Source organism: Triticum aestivum, chromosome 3B, assembly GCF_018294505.1.
Source record: "Triticum aestivum cultivar Chinese Spring chromosome 3B, IWGSC CS RefSeq v2.1, whole genome shotgun sequence".
Classification (NCBI taxonomy): domain Eukaryota; kingdom Viridiplantae; phylum Streptophyta; class Magnoliopsida; order Poales; family Poaceae; genus Triticum; species Triticum aestivum.
In genome coordinates, this window is record NC_057801.1 from 566,320,318 (window position 1) to 566,334,003 (window position 13,686).

Consider the following 13,686-nt stretch of genomic DNA (forward strand, 5'->3'; position numbering starts at 1 on the left):
CTTGGATGCCCATCATATCAGGACCAATTTTATAACCATAGAAAATACCATGCTGTTCTAAAAGACTCTCAAAATAATATAATTGAAGCATGAGAGATCAATAATTTCTACAAAATAAAACCACCGCTGTGTTCTAAAAAGATATAAGTGAAGCACTAGAGCAAAAGTGCCTAGCTCAAAAGATACAAGTGAAGCACATAGAGTATTCTAATAAATTCCAAATCATGTGTGTCTCTCCCAAAAGGTGTGTACAGCAAGGATTATTGTGGTAAACTAAAAAGAAAAGACTCATATCATACAAGATGCTCCAAGCAAAACCCATATCATGTGGTGAATAAAAATATAGCTCGAAGTAAAGTTACCGATAGACGAAGACGAAAGAGGGGATGCCTTCCGGGGCATCCCCAAGCTTAGGATTTTGGTTGTCCTTGAATTACCTTGGGGTGCCATGGGAATCCCCAATCTTAGGCTCTTGCCACTCCTTATTCCATAGTCCATCAAATCTTTACCCAAAACTTGAAAACTTCACAACACAAAACTCAACAGGAAATCTCATGAGCTCCATTAGTGCAAGAAAGAAAAACCACCACTTAAGGTACTGTAATTAAATCATTGTTTATTTATATTGGTTCTAAACTTACTGCATTCCAACTTCTCTATCGTTCATACCCCCCGATACTATCAATAGATTCATCAAAATAAGCAAACAACACACGAAAAATAGAATCTGTCAAAAACAGAACAGTCTGTAGCAATCTGTAACTTTCGAATACTTATGGAACTCTAAAACGCCTACCAAAATAGGAAGTCCTAGGAAATATTTCTATTGATCTACTTTAAAAAGAATCAACTAAAAATCATGTTTCTGTGATTTATTAAAATTATTCTCGTGTGCGCAAAAGTTTCTGTATTTCAGCAAGATCAAATTAACTATCACCCAAGATGATCCTATAGGTTCTACTTGGCCCAAACACTAATTAAAACATAAAACCACATCTAAACAGAAGCTAGATGAATTATTTATTACTAAACAGGAACAAAAAGTAAGGAACAAAAATAAAATTGGGTTGCCTCCCAACAAGCGCTATTGTTTAACGCCCCTAGCTAGGCATAAAAGTGAGAATGGATCTAAGTATCACCATGTTTGGTATTAAATTCTTCAATAGAGCACTTATGACCCTGAGGGGTTTCTTTCTTTTTATTAATGATTAAACTCCTAGGCAAGAAATCAAGGAACTCATTTGTAGCAAAAGGTTCCTTAATGATAGCGAAAAAGCTGGGATGAACACTTATGGATTTGAGATCTGCATTTTCCTTACTAAAAGATTCACCCTTATTTTTAGGAACATACATTAATTTGGAAATTTTGGTAGGAGGAGTTGGAGTATTTTTCACGTATGAAAAGGTAGACTCTAAGTTAGTAATAATATCCTCAAGTTTACCGATTCTTGTAGAATCTTGATCTATTCTTTCATTAACTATAGGTTCCTTCTCTTTAAAAAATTTCAGAGTGACTCCAACCTTAGATCCATATTGGGAAATTTGGTTGTGGATGTTTTTATCCAAATTTTCAATGAACTCAACAGTGGCAACTTTATTTTTTATAATTTCAAGCCTTTGCATCACATGTTCCAAAGTTAAAACAGTTCCATTAACCAAAAGAGGTGGTGGACCAAACAAGTCTAACATAGCATTCTAAGCATCAAAAGTATGGATACCCAAGAAATTCCCTCCGGTAATGGCATCAAGAATGCATCTATTCCAAGGAGTAATGCCTACATAAAAATTGCGAAGAAGAACGGAAGTAGATTGCTTCCTAGTAGATCTATTTTGAGCATTGCAAATTCTATGCCAAGCATCTTTTAGATTTTCTCCCTCCCTTTGTTTAAAACTAAGAACTTTATGATCGGGAGTACTAACGATGATAGGAGGACTAGCCATGATGAACAATCTAACGCACGAGCACATAAGAGGCAAGCGAAAAAGAGGCGAACGGAAAAGAGAGGGCGAATAAAACAGCAAGGGTGAAGTGGGGGAGAGGAAAATGAGAGGCAAATGGCAAATAATGTAATGCGAGGGAGATGAGTTTGTGATGGGTACTTGGTATGTCTTGACTTGTGCGAAGACCTCCCCAGCAACGGTGCCAGAAATCCTTCTTGCTACCTCTTGAGCATTGTGTTGGTTTTCCCTTGAAGAGGAAAGGGTGATGCAACAAAGTAGCGTAATTATTTCCCTCAGTTTTGAGAACCAAGGTATCAATCCAGTAGGAGGCTACATGCAAGTCCCTCGTACCTACACAAACAAACAAGAACCTCGCAACCAACGCGATAAAGGGGTTGTCAATCCCTTCACGGCCACTTGCGAAAGTGAGATCTGATAGACATAATAAGATAAGATAAATATTTTTGGTATTTTTATGATATAGATTGGAAAGTAAAGATTGCAAAATAAAGTAGATTGAAAACTTATATGATGGAAGATAGACCCGGGGGCCATAGGTTTCAGTAGTGGCTTCTCTCAAGATAGCATAAGTATTACGGTGGGTGAACAAATTAAAGTCGAGCAATTGATAGAAAAGTGCATAGTTATGAGAATATCTAGGCATGATCATGTATATAGGCATCACATCCGCAACAAGTAGATCGAAACGATTCTGCATCTACTACTATTACTCCACACATCGACCGCTATCCAGCATGCATCTAGAGTATTAAGTTCATAAGAACAGAGTAACGCATTAGGCAAGATGACATGATGTAGAGGGATAAACCCAAACAATATGATATAAACCCCATATTTTTATCCTCGATGGCAACAATACAATACGTGCCTTGCTGCCCCTGCTGTCATTGGGAAACACACCGCAAGATTGAACCCAAAGCTAAGCGCTTCTCCTATTGCAAGAAAGATCAATCCAGTAGGCCAAACCAAACTGATAATTCGAAGAGACTTGCAAAGATAACCAATCATACATAAAAGAATTCGGAGGAGATTCAAATATTTCTCATAGATAAATTTGATCATAAACCCACAATTCATCTGATCTCGACAAACTCGCCGCAAAAAGAGTTACATCGAATAGATCTCCAAGAAGATCGAGGAGAACTTTGTATTTAGATTCAAAGTGAGAGAAAGCCATCTAGCTAATATCTATGGATCCGAAGGTCTGTGATAAACTACTCACAACTCATCAGAGAGGCTATGGCGTTGATGTAGAAGCCCTCCATGATCGATTCCTCCTCTGGCAGAGCGCCGGAAAAGGCCCCAAGATGGGATCTCATGGGTACAGAAGGTTGCGGCAGTGGAAATAGGGTTTCGTGGTACTCCTGGATGTTTTCGGGGTACGTAGATATATATAAGCGAAGGAGGTCGGTTAGGGGAGCCACGGGGGTCCACGAGGGTGGGGGCGCGCCCACCCCCCTAGGGTGCACCCTAGACCCTCATGGCTGCCTCGGCTGCTTCTTGAGGTCCACTCCAAGTCTCCTGGATTGCGTTTGTTCCAAAAAGATCGCTCCCGGAGAGTTTCATTCCGTTTGGACTCCGTTTGATATTCCTTTTCTTTGAAACGCTGAAATAGGAAAAAACAATTTGGTCTTGGCCTCCGGTTAGTAGGTTAGTCCCAAAAATGATATAAAAGTGTATAGTAAAGCCCATAAACATCCAAAACGGGTAATATAATAGCATGGAACAATCAAAAATTATAGATACGTTGGAGACGTATCAGAGAGTGCTGCCCGAGGAGCCCTGACTTCCTCCGAATCGGCCTTGAATTCTGCCCGCGCCGAGGTATCCTCTCTCCAGAAGCAAGTCGAAGACACTGCCTCACTCCTGAAGAAGACTTCGAGTGAAAAGAGCTGCCGCCTGACATTGGAACGCGAGCACGGCTCCATGCTCCAAGGTCTGCACGTTAGAGCCAACAATGCCTTGGGTGCTATTTGTGATGAGAGTGCTCCTCACCCGCACGAGAGTGACTATGCCAGGCATCTCAACTTCTTCACTGATATCGTGACCCGCCTGGAAGGTCAGGTCGTGAAAGCTCGCCAGCTTGTTGAGGAGAGGAGCCAGGGCCTCCTCGGTCGTGCACTCTCGCGCATCTTCAGCAACCTCCTGAACCTCGATTCCCACTTTGATTTCAGCACCGTGCTAGCCCTCGTGCCTGCGGCCACCCATGACAAGCTTGGCAAGTGGGTGGATGGCCATGCGGACGCCTTGGTGAAGGAGCTGACTCCTAAGGACGACACGGCTGTGCTCGCGGCTGAAGAAGCTGTCGCAGGTGGTGATGACGAGGAGGATGGCAGTCACGATGCAAGCAGCACAGATGGAGTGACAAAGGAGGCTGAAAGGATCAAGAAGAGGTGTCTAGAGGGGGGTGATTAGACACTAAGTACTAAAAGTTGCAGTTTTTAACTTCTTTAAGTTGGAGTGGAGTTTTGCATAAATTCAACAATCACAATACATATCAAGCAAGCATGCAAAGAGTATATGAGCAGCGGAAAGTAAAGCATGCAACTTGCAAGAATGTAAAGGGAAGGGATTGGAGGATTCAAACGCAATTGGAGACATGGATGTTTTTGTCATGGTTCCGATAAGTGGTGCTATCATACATCCACGTTGATGGAGACTTCAACCCACGAAGGGTAACGGCTGCGCAGGCCACGGAGGGCTCCACCCATGAAGGGTCCACGAAGAAGCAACCTTGTCTATCCCACTATGGCCGTTGCCCACGAAGGACTTGCCTCACTAGCGTTAGATCTTCACGAAGTAGGCGATCTCCTTGCCCTTACAAAATCCTTGGTTCAACTCCACAATCTTGTCGGAGGCTCCCAAGTGACACCTAGCCAATCTAGGAGACACCACTCTCCAAGAAGTAACAAATGGTGTGTTGATGATGAACTCCTTGCTCTTGTGCTTCAAATGATAGTCTTCCCAACACTCAACTCTCTCTCACAGGATTTGGATTTGGTGGAAAGAAAATTTGAGTGGAAAGCAACTTGGGAAAGGCTAGAGATCAAGATTCATATGGTAGGAATGGAATATCTTGGTCGCAACAAATGAATAGGTGGTTCTCTCTCAGAAATGGTAAGTTGGAAGTGTAGATTTGTTCTGATGGCTCTCTCCACGAATGAAGAGTGGGTGGAGGGGTATATATGGCCTCCACAAAAAATCTAACCATTACACACAATTTACCAATCTCGGTGGGACCGAATTGAAAAACTCGGTCAGACCGAATCAGCAAATTTAGTGACTGTTAGGAATTTCGGTGGAACCGACATGCAACTCGGTAGGACCGATATGGTTAGGCTTAGGGCATAACGTAATCTCGGTGAGACTGATTACACAAACTCGGTGATACCGATTTTGGTAATAAGCTAACCAGAGAGTTGGTCAGGCAAACTCGGTAGGACCGATTACACAAACTCGGTGGGACTGATTTCGGTAATAAGCTAACTAGAGAATTTGCATTGTAATCTCGGTAGTACCGATTGCTCAAACTCGGTGAAACTGATTTTGGTAATGGACATACACAGAGAGATTACCGTCCCATCTCGGTGAGACCGAGATCCCTATCGGTGAGACCGTTTTGCCTAGGGTTTGGGGCAGTGGCTAAGACATCTGAACTCGGTGGCGCCGGATAGAAAGAATCAGTAGGGCTGAGTTAGATTTTTTCGTTTAGGACATATGTGGATGTGAGAAAGTAGTTGAGGGCTTTGGAGCATATCACTAAGCACTTTGAGCAAGCAAGCCATTAAGCAACACCTCATCCCCTCTTGATAGTATTGGATTTTCCTACAGACTCAATGTGATCTTGGATCACTACAATATAAAATGTAGAGTCTTGAGCTTGAAGCTTGAGCCAATCCTTTGTCCTTAGCATCTTGAAGGGGTTCCACATCCTTTAGTCCATGCCACTCCATTGTTGAACTTGTCTGAAACATACTAGGTAAGTGTTAGTCCAACAAGAGGTATGTTGACATTAATTACCAAAATCACCCAGGGAGCACTTGTGCTTTCAATCTCCCCCTTTTTGGTAATTGATGACAACATACATCAAATCTGTAGATAAAGATATAGAGAATAGCAAGTAAAGCTTTGGAAAGACATGTAACAAGCATAGGCTCCCCCTACATGTATGCAATCATGTGAATATGGAATATAGAAGCATGTGAGAGCATAACCATAATAGAGTAGGCAATGTGTTACATGTATCTTGGCTATATGCATTAGAGCCAAAAGATGTGAATATGGGAAATGTACCTTCATGTTCATGAGTCCTTCTTGCAAACAGTATGTACATCAGCAAGAATTCCTCATACACATGATTGTGATGCATGTACTTACCTTGTGGTCTTGAGTTGGCTTAGGATGGAATGAACCTGTGAAAATAAGGTTAGATAACACAGATACACCTACTAGCCGGAGCAAACAAAAGCAACCACAAGAGTACCAAGACTGGGATGACATGTAGAGAGTGAGTATTGAGTACCACATTGGATTATAGACATGTCCCCAAAGGTAAAGATGTGCAATGAATTTAAAGAATTTCTTTCCCTTAGATTTTGTTGCTCCCCCTGAATCTAGCATGGGATACTGGGAGAAGATAGGGAACAGAAAATCAGAGCTCAAAGAAACAAATGAACAGAGCTAATGCAAATGAGCACATATGAACATTTCTTTCCCCTCAAGAAGACATGTGGCATCTCTCCTCTTGAACACCAAGCATCTGGGATCCTTGAAGATTACTCTCTTCTTGAGTATTCTCTCCCCCTAGACATATGATAAAGTATTGATGTGATCTCTCTCTACAGATAAAGTTTTGATGTGATCTCTCTCTCCCCCTTTGACATCAATTTCCAAGAAGAGTATTCTGGAATTTGTTGTGAATGGGTTTGGTCCTTGAGTCACAGTGCAAAGCACGAAGTAAAATGTGATGCTTGTAGAGGACAAGATTCATTGAGTGGAGCTGGATCAAGAGTAAAGCAGGAATAAATGGCAAAATGTTTTTCCAGTAGTGAAATCGTGGCACCGAGTGGTGTGCTTCGGTTGGACCGAAAGCATCAAACAGGGGGAGATCAAGTTCATCACAGAGAAAACACTTGTCATCTCAGCTCACTAGACAAGTAAGATCTCACAAGGATTTGCAATGAATTGGATGCAGGGAATGCAGAACAAATAGAAAAGAAAAGAGATCTAGATGAAGTTTTTTTTTGAAAAGGGGAAACAAATATGCATGAGACAAATGCAAGAGCACAGAAAAGAACATAAGAAAACTTCATCTAGAGATGGTCGGCGACAAAGTCACCTATGTTAGAGTATATTGACTTAGGAGTCAAGTGAGATCACTTGATCATAGGTCATACTCATTGTTTAAGCTCAAAATGGGCTTACGATTTTTCGTTTAAGCATCTTGATGTATTCACATCTTGTCGAGTTGCTTTGACTCATGACTTGGAGTAAAGCTTCTCTAAGATGGAATGACATACCTTGGGTGGTGGTGTTGTTTGTGATCATGTAGTTGAACTTGTGTGGGTTGCTCAAGGTTGATGTAGCTCATCAAGAGTTGGGAGCACCACTTGGAATTTGAGTTCATCTACCTACATGGGTTAGTTCTTGCAAGGAAGAGCACTTGTGTATCCAAAATGACAATCATGAAACTCAACATAGAATTTGTCAAAGGATATTTTTGAATGGTTCCGTGCTTCCTTGTCTTCAACCACCATTGTGTAGAGACTTGGTGATGTAGAGATTGCTCAAGATGTGAGTGAGTTACAATCTGATGGAATTAGATTGATCCAAGTACCTACAAGGGTTAGATAACATGCAAGGTGCAAATATATCCAAGACATAATATAGTCATCATAAGAGAAATATCAAGGATTAGTCATAAGCTTATGTCTTGCATGTATCAAATGGAGTTCCTACTCCAAGTTTGAAGCATCTATGATGTTCAATTAACCTCTTAACCTGCAAAACACTTTCTCATCAAGTGGTTTAGTGAATATATCCGCTAATTGCTTTTCGGTGCAAACATGCTTAAGATTAATGTCCCCTTTGGCAACATGATCTCGGATGAAATGATGACGAACTTCAATGTGCTTAGTTCGAGAATGTTGCACGGGATTGTGAGAAATCTTGATAGCACTTTCATTGTCACAAAGTAATGGAACATGTTTCACATATATCTCATAATCTTTAAGAGTTTGGGTCATCCAAAGTAATTGAGCACAACATGAACCAGCGACAATGTATTCCGCTTCGGCGGTGGATAAGGATACCAAGTTTTATTTCTTGGAAGACCAAGATACAAGAGATCTACCAAGAAATTGACAAGTACCCGAAGTGGACTTTCTATCAACCTTGTAACCGGCATAGTCCGAGTCGGAGTAGCCAACAAGATCGAAAGAGGCCCTCTTTGGATACCAAATGCCAAAATTTGGTGTATGGATTAAGTATCTCACTATCCTTTTCACGGCCTTAAGGTGACATTCTTTAGGAGCAGCTTGATATCGTGCACACATGCACACACTTAGCATGATATCGGGACGAGAATCACATAAATATAACAATGAACCAATCATAGAGCGATAAACCTTTTGATCGACCGGTTCACCATCTTTGGTCAAATCAAGATGTCCACTAGTAGGCATGGGTGTAGTCATACCTTTGCATTCTTGCATATTGAACTTCTTGAATAAGTCTTTGGTGTACTTCGTTTGAGATACAAAGGTACCTTCCTTAGTTTGCTTGATTTGCAAACCAAGAAAGAATTTGAGTTCACTCATCATAGACATCTCAAACTTCTCCGACATTAGCTTCCCAAACTTTTCACTAAAATGAGGGTTAGTTGAACCAAATATAATATCATCAACATAGATTTGTCATACAAATAGTTCTCCATTGACCCTTTTAGTAAAAAGAGTAGAATCTATTTTTCCAATTTCAAAGCCTTTTTCAATAAGGAACTTGGTCAAGCATTTGTACCACGCTCTAGGAGCTTGTTTAAGACCATAAAGAGCTTTGTGAAGTTTGTAAACATGATCAGGTTTCTTAGGATTAACAAAGCCGGGAGGTTGTTTAACATAAACTTCCTCCTCTATTTCACCATTTAGAAAAGCACTTTTAATGTCCATTTGGTACAAGGTGATATCATGGTGATTAGCATAGGCAAGTAAGATGCGAATGGACTCAAGTCTAGCAACAGGAGCATAAGTCTCACCATAGCCCATACCTTCGACTTGTGTGTAGCCTTGGGTGACGAGACATGCTTTGTTGCGAACTACTTGTCCATCTTCATCTTGCTTGTTGTGAAACACCCATTTGGTACCGACGATGTTGTGGTTGTTGTCGGGCTTCTCAACCAATGTCCAAACTTGATTTCTCTCAAAGTTGTGTAGCTCTTCATGCATGGCGTTTATCCAATCTAGATCTTCCAATGCTTCTTCAACCTTCATAGGTTCAATGCTAGAGATGAATGAATAGTGTTCACAAAATTTAGCTAAACGAGTTTTAGAGCGAGTGATTCTCCCGGTTTGGATATCATTGTAGATTTGCTCGACGGGATGGTCTTTAGCAATTCTTCCTCGAACTCGTGAAAGCTTTTGCTTGGGTCTTGGTTGAAAATCTTCTTCATCTTGTTCTTCTTGTTGGCCTTCTTCATTGTTGGCATTGTCGTTCTCTTGTCGTGGTGGAGAAGGAGGTTGTTGACGTTCATCTTGATGCACTTCCTCATTTTCTTCATCTTGGTGTGTCCCACTTGTGGATGCTTCCATATCCACTCTTGGTTCACCTTGTCGTGAGGTAGAAGCTTCCACTTGGATGGACGAGGTACTCTCCTTCACCTCCGTTGGACGAATCTTGCCAATAGACAAGTCTTGGATTGCTTCCGAGGGGTCTTTGTCTCCTACATCAATTGGCAATTGCTCTACTTGCGAGCCGTTAGATTCATCAAACTTCACATCTATCGTTTCTTCAACTTTTCGCGTGAGATTCCTTCTTCGTCAAGAAAGATATCCACATTTGCGTTCTTGAACTCCATTCCGTTGTCGCTGCGAACCTTCTTGATCTTCACTTCAAATTGATTTTGGGCCTTCCTAGCGAAGTTTTTGAAGATCTTTTGAACCTGCAATTTATCATCGAGAAAGAACACCCACGTAAATATTTAAAATCATCAACTATAACTAGACCAAAAGAATTTCCACCGAGACTCTTGTAAGCGTTGGGACCAAAAAGATCCATGTGAAGTAGCTCGAGTGGCCTCCTTGTGTTCATGATGTTCTTCACGAGATGCCTTCCTCCAACCTGTTTACCTGTTTGACAAGCGCTGCAGAATCTATCCTTATCAAATATGACATTGTTAACGCCAAGGATATGATTTCCTTTCATAAGCTTGTCAAGATTTTGCATACCAACATGACCTAATCGTCTACGCCATAACCAACCTTTAGAGGATTTAGCAATAAAGCAAGTTCTAGGTTGAATTTCAGTGAAATCAACAATGTATAGATCACCTCTACGTACACCGGTAAAGACCATTTTATGATTATCTCTACGAAACACTTGGCAATCTACTTCAGTAAATAGGACATTAAAACCGAAATCAGCAAGTCTAGATACTAAAAGTAAGTTGTAGCCAAGAGATTCAATGAGCATAACATTTTGAATGGAGCTATCATGTGATATAGCCACCTTACCGAGGCCAACCACCTTACCCTTTGAGTTGTCACCGAAAGTGACATACTTTCGAGGACCATCGTTTTCAGCAAGCTCACAAAACATGTCTTTATCTCCGGTCATGTGATCGGTACATCCACTGTCAAGAACCCATTCCTTTCCTCCTGCCATGTATCCCCGAAGATTTTCCATAAGACCAAAGTGTCTCATTGCATCATCAAGATCAAAGTCGCTATCATCATCCTCATCATAGTATCCATGTTCAACATCGTCATGTGGTGGATCAAATCCTAGAGAGGGTGATTCGTTAGAGTGAGTTTGACAATGATCTTGTTTGTGAATTTTAATAGCTTCAGAAATAATATCGCTAATGATTCCAACATCTCCTTTGGCACGCATAAGGTTTGTAAGTTCAAATAGACAATCACCAAACATAGGATCATTGGAATTCATCTTACTCAAGGCAATGGACTTATGGAGAATTTCATCTAGATTTTTCAAGGAATCATTTGGAAAACATTCCTCAAGAAATTTCCATATGGTGTAGGCACACTTAAGAGTAGGCAAACAACCAATCAAGTTTCTAGACAAGCCTCTAGTGATAAGTTCAACAATTCTAAGATTGCGAAGCATGTCAATTGACTCATCAAGAGTAGGATGCATAGGATCAACATGAGGTGCACAAGGGCTAGAAATGTACTTGTTCAAATGATATTGATTGAAAATCACAAGCATCTCATTTTTTCACTCATGAAAGTACTCTCCATCAAGTATAGGCACCCTATGTCTAAGACTCCCAATAGTAGACTCATCCATCTTCCTCCAAAGGTGTTTAAACCAAAGCAATGGAGACCAAAGCTTTGATACCAATTGAAAGGATCGAGAAGAGGTGTCTAGAGGGGGGTGATTAGACACTAAGTACTAAAAGTTACAGTTTTTAACTTCTTTAAGTTGGAGTGCAGTTTTGGCATAAATTCAACAATCACAATACATATCAAGCAAGCATGCAAAGAGTATATGAGCAGCGGAAAGTAAAGCATGCAACTTGCAAGAATGTAAAGGGAAGGGATTGGAGGATCCAAACGCAATTGGAGACAAGAATGTTTTTTGTCGTGGTTCCGATAGGTGGTGCTATCATACATCCATGTTGATGGAGACTTCAAACCACGAAGGGTAACGGCTGCGCGAGTCCATGGAGGGATCCACCCACGAAGGGTCCACGAAGAAGCAACCTTGTCTATCCCACCATGGCTGTTGCCCACGAAGGACTTGCCTCACTAGCGATAGATCTTCACGAAGTAGGCGATCTCCTTGCCCTTACAAACTCCTTGGTTCGAGTCCACAATCTTGTCGGAGGCTCCCAAGTGACACCTAGCCAATCTAGGAGACACCACTCTCCAAGAAGTAACAAATGGTGTGTTGATGATGAACTCCTTGCTCTTGTGCTTCAAATGATAGTCTCCCCAACACTCAACTCTCTCTCACAGGATTTGGATTTGGTGGAAAGAAGATTTGAGTGGCAAGCAACTTGGGCAAGGCTAGAGATCAAGATTCATATGGTAGGAATGGAATATCTTGGTCTCAACACATGAGTACGTGGTTCTCTCTCAGAAATGGTAAGTTGGAAGTGTAGGTTTGTTCTGATGGCTCTCTCCACGAATGAAGAGTGGGTGGAGGGGTATGTATAGCCTCCACACAAAATCTAACCGTTACACACAATTTACTAATCTCGGTGGGACCAAATTGAAAAACTCGGTCAGACCGATTCAGCAAATTTATTTACCATTAGGAATTTCGGTGGAACCGACATGCAACTCGGTAGGACCGATATGGTTAGGCTTAGGGCATAACGTAATCTCGGTGAGACCGATTACACAAACTCGGTGAGACCGATTTTGGTAATAAGCTAACCAGAGAGTTAGTCAGGCAAACTCGGTAGGACCGATTACACAAACTCGGTGGGACCGATTTTGGTAATAAGCTAACCAGAGAGTTTGCATTGTAATCTCGGTAGTACCGATTGCTCAAACTCGGTGAGACCGATTTTGCCAATGGACATACACAGAGAGATTACAATCCCATCTCGGTGAGACCGAGATCCCTATTAGTGAGACCGATTTGCCTAGGGTTTGTGGCAGTGGCTAAGACATCTGAACTCGGTGGCGCTGGATAGAAAGAATCGGTAGGGCCGAGTTAGATTTTTTCGTTTAGGACATATGTGGATGTGAGAAAGTAGTTGAGGGCTTTGTAGCATCTCACTAAGCACTTTGAGCAAGCAAGCCATTAAGCAACACCTCATCCCCTCTTGATAGTATTGGCTTTTCCTATAGACTCAATGTGATCTTGGATCACTAAAATATAAAATGTAGAGTCTTGAGCTTGAAGCTTGAGCCAATCCTTTGTCCTTAGCATCTTGAAGGGGTTCCACATCCTTTAGTCCATGCCACTCCATTGTTGAACTTGTCTGAAATATACTAGGTAAAAGTGTTAGTCCAACAAGAGATATGTTGACATTAATTACCAAAATCACCTAGGGAGCACTTGTGCTTTCAGAGGCGCGTCCAGCTAGGCCCGTGTTTCTTTTTTGCTTTGACCTGTATGACAAAAACTTGAACGCATTCCTGTGAGAGCATTTTGAAAAGGAGGTGCCCCTTATGATGTGTGAGATTGTGAAATGCTTTTGAAGTAGCGCTCGGAGTGGGGCCCCGCAGGGCTGCGGGCTGCTGAGCGAGGTAGTTGTTTTTATGAATTATCTTAGGTTTCATGGGTATCGAGTGAGGCCTGGTGTCATGGCGGCACTCCTTCTCTTGAGGCGAGCCTGTCGCGAGCTCACGAGGTTTTGCGCCTCCCGTGGGGCCTACTGGCCTGCCGTGGAGTGCCTCATGAGGAGCCAACTTCCAGACCATGGCGAGGTGGGCGCGCGGGGCAGCCACACCCTTGAGCCTCCCAGGGGGCGATCGGCACCAGCGCGTGCACCGTACCCAGCCCCCGCTCGTGAGGGGCTTGAGGGCAGGGCAA